This window comes from Vollenhovia emeryi, unplaced genomic scaffold (genome assembly GCF_000949405.1).
Source record: "Vollenhovia emeryi isolate VEMERY1.0 unplaced genomic scaffold, V.emery_V1.0 DF939167.1, whole genome shotgun sequence".
Classification (NCBI taxonomy): domain Eukaryota; kingdom Metazoa; phylum Arthropoda; class Insecta; order Hymenoptera; family Formicidae; genus Vollenhovia; species Vollenhovia emeryi.
Window position 1 is genome coordinate 1,186,173 of NW_011967199.1, and position 4,223 is coordinate 1,190,395.

The window sequence follows — 4,223 nt, forward strand, 5'->3', positions numbered from 1 at the left end:
AATATTTCGTGTATTATTTCGCGTTTTCAACGTAGAAACAGCTAACAAATTATACTTTAAGCTACGAGAGACTCAATGCGACGATACGAGCATTGTTCAATTAGAGAAACAATTAAGCCTCGTCTACATAGAAGTCGTAAAGTCGTAGTCGTAAGAATAATCGACTGCGATTGGTCAATTCCGTCAGATACATAAGAATTGACCAATCACAGTCGATTAGTCTTACGACTACGACTTTACGACTTCTACGTAGACGAGGCTTTATCGTCCGTAATTAATCCGTAATTATCACTCATGGTAACCGAGTATCGACGGCAAATCGCGAGGAATCGGCAATCACGCGACGATATCGATCGCTAATTATTCCTTTCTCACCGGGTTTGTCGCAAGCGCGTATCAATAAAAAGTAACCCGATATGCGGGCATAACCGACTCGTTACTGTCGCCGCGTGAATGATCTCGCGTACGGTGCGACCTTGTTTTGCCGAGCGCCGAAAACCGAGCGCGGATTCCAAGAAATGACGTAGCGCCATAGACTGTAAACAACTCGGGCGAAAACCGAGGGCTGGTTCGAAGAAATGACGTAGCGCCGTGAACACCTCGTTCGAAAACATTTGCAATTTATTATTCAGTCGCCGCGGCTCAGTCGAGCGAGACGGGTGTTTCGCGCGTTTTCGCGTCGCTCCTCGTAACGCGATCGTCTCCTACGAGTTAGTGACGTTTATCGTTCGCGTTTAAGTAATCGTCGCGATCTGAAATTATATCGGGAAAATTATAATATATCGATCGCTTGTCAAGAAATTATCTCGCTAACAATTTGCGCGCAAAAGTGCCAAGTGCGCGTACAACATAAAGTCACCTAGTGAGAAATGATTCGTCGAACGACGTCGAGTCGACATCGACACCGTCGAATTGACGTCGATTCGACATCATTTCGACGTCGATTGACGAATCATTTCTCACTGGGCTCCACTTTTGTCGCGTTCGGGAGTGCCGTCTAACAATAAGCGAACTAAAGATTCTCCAAAGCCCATTTGAGGAACAAATCTTCGTTAGATGTCCATTCCTGTCGATGACATCGTAGCCACCGCTACGCTTCAGGGATTTGACAGTTTTTGGGGCGCGCAGTAAAATGTGTACGCATGCAGCGTCTCACGCCGGCCGTTGCACGTTTGTCTCGCTCACATGGGCTTTGCATAACGGGAGTGCAAAATCGCGCGAACGATCTTTGTGATTTCGTGAGTGTGTCGATGGACATCAGCCTGAGTGGAGGAGCAGGCCTGGCAAAGGCATCGGGCGCCGGCGGAGCAACTTTATGGTAAGTGTTATTTTTTATTTAGTGTGATATCAATCTTTTTCCCAGCTTATTTTTGAGTCGTCTATTTCATAATTCTGTAATTTTTAAGTAATAAGTAGAGAACAAGGAATAATTGAAAATTTTATAGAAGTTTATTCTCGTGAAGATCTTTGGCGAAAAATCTTTCACGCATTAATTATTTAAATATTTATTTCTTGCAATATTAGCTTTCGAACACTGCTCTAATGAATTATATTTCTGTGTTACAGAATCCACATAGCTACCTCCGCTGCTGCGCATCGAAAGGTGAGTAGGAAACTTTTTTATTCAGGCAACGAATCTACATTTCGTAGATCGTAGATTGTAGATTAGTATATCTCGTAGATTCGTTGCCTTAAAATGGATGGACTACAACATAATTTCGTATCTATTTTAATATATTTTACCTATCGAAAGGGAAGTGATCGCAGTTTTTACTGTGGAGGGTCGGGTGCCCCGTTACAGCACACCACATATTTTCACGCAAAATATGACGAATATTATTGATGTATTCGTCGAGCTAAACTCTTGTAGCCTATCCATTTTTTATTAACAAATGTTTATATGAAGTAAAATAATATGACGTGAGATTCTAATGTTTTGTCGGGAACGCTAAAACTTTATCTTACTTTCATACTTTATTTGAGATTATTGATTAACTAGAATTCAATTGTCGGTCTATCTATCGAACGGAAAGTTTCTTTTCTCTGGATCTCACGTCATTTATTCTGTATATGTTTCTCGCGGTACATTTTCAAGATGCGTCTTGCATGAATACATGCATACACAGTGTATTCAAAAAGTTCCAGGACTGGTCGCACACAGATCAAACAACGCCATGTATTGACGCGTCTTTAATATCAAGCTTCTACATAGTCTCCCGCCAATTCAATACAACGCTTAGAACGAGTCTTCAGGTCCATCATCGCCTTCTAGAACGCCTCCACTGGAATACTGTTTAATTTCTTTGTCACCGCCTTTTCAATCGCCTCTACTGACTCATATCGATGTCCCTTCATTTTCAATTTCAGCTTGGGAAACAAAAAATATCTATCCCCCCCAGACTATTTTTTGTTTCCTAAGCTAAAATTGAAGATGAAGGGACATCGATATGAGTCAGTAGAGGCGATTGAAAAGGCGGTGACAAAGGAACTGAACAGTATTCCAGTGGAGGCTTTCCAGAAGGCGATGATGGACCTGAAGACTCGTTCTAAGCGTTGTATCGAATTGGCGGAAGACTATGTAGAAGCTTGATATTAAAGAGGCGTATCAATACATGGCGTTGTTTGATCTGTGTGCGACCAGTCCTGGAACTTTTTGAATACACTGTGTAGTTACACGCATCTTCGTACTCTCGCGGTCGGCCTTCGCGATTTTTCAAACAATTTTCAAGAGATTATTAATTGTTTAAGTTCATATTATAAATTTAAATTCATCGCGGAATGTAATTAAAATATAACGCGAAATAAATTGTTTTTTCTATATACATATATATTATACTTGAATTTCGAATTTAAAGATTGAGTCACGAAGAGACAGTCATTATCTATTCTCGAATAAATAACGGAAGTAAAAATATATTTTATTAGTTCTATACAGCAAAGTTTTTAAATTAATTTTCTTTTTTAATTAACTTCTCGTGGTCTTGCATTTCGGTACGATCGACGCTCGCATATAGTACGAACCGTACGAAATATCTGTCGGTGACGATAATAAACCGACTATGGAAGGAGTTTTCTTCCTTCCTGATTTCTGGTCAAAATGACCAGACTGTATGGCCAGGAGCAACGAAAGGTAGGTCCAATCTGGCCCGACGACGCTGTAAGTGGTCAACATTGTCCACTTTGATAGAGTATACATATACGTAAGATGATGTACGAAATAAGTTGATTTCTTTTTATTTGTCAAAATTCGGGTGGGTTGTATTCTTATCTTTACATATTCTCGCATGTGAGCGAGATTAAAAAGACCCCTATTAAATCCCAATAGCGCGCGTATAACCCCAAATCGGACTTTTTATAACTCGCGTCGCGGTTTTAATGAAAGACTTGTAGGTTTATTAACGAAAAGTTGAATTTAAATACGTATCAAGATTGGTCAAGCGTTTCAAATTATATAAAGAGGTACAAAAATAGCTTGATAAATGGATTGCTTGAAACGACGAACATTTATTTTATCGCGGAATTCACTTGTTGCCCGAAAAATGGGAAAAAGTTAAAGCTAGCAATGGAAAATACTTTGAATAAAATTTAATTTAACGTCTCTCTCAATTAAACGTGTTTTTCTTGCTAAACCCTTTAAAACTAACCGGAACACCTAATAGAAAGAGAGAAAGAGCGTTCTGACGCCTCAAATTTGCAATGCTGAACGCAGGACTGCGTTTGACGAAAATACCTGAGTGCACGTATGCATCAGTTTATCCCTGTTTAAGGGGATGCTGGAGTGATTCTGCACTTTCGTACCTTTTGCACTTAAAACTGTCTGTTTCGTGGAAAGATTTGTGTAATACACAAATTAAATGGCACGTGTACAGATGATCGAAAGCAGCTTGCTATTCCGGCTAAATTAAAGAACAATATGATATCACTGAAACTATGTTTGTAAGTCTAATAAAAAATAATAGTGAGTAACACATATACTACATGTACTGTATGTATGTGTTGCTCACTATTATTTCTTATTGGACTTATAAACTTAGTTTCAATGATGCCGTATTATTCTTTCATTTGGCCGGAATAGCGAGCTGCTTTCGATCTGTACACGTAAGTCATTTAATTTGTATATTATACAAATGTTTCCGCGAACTGACAGTTTTTAGGTTAGAAAGGTGCAAAAGTGCAGAGTCACTCCAGCATCCCCTTAACATCCGGTACGGCCGGTGAAGAAT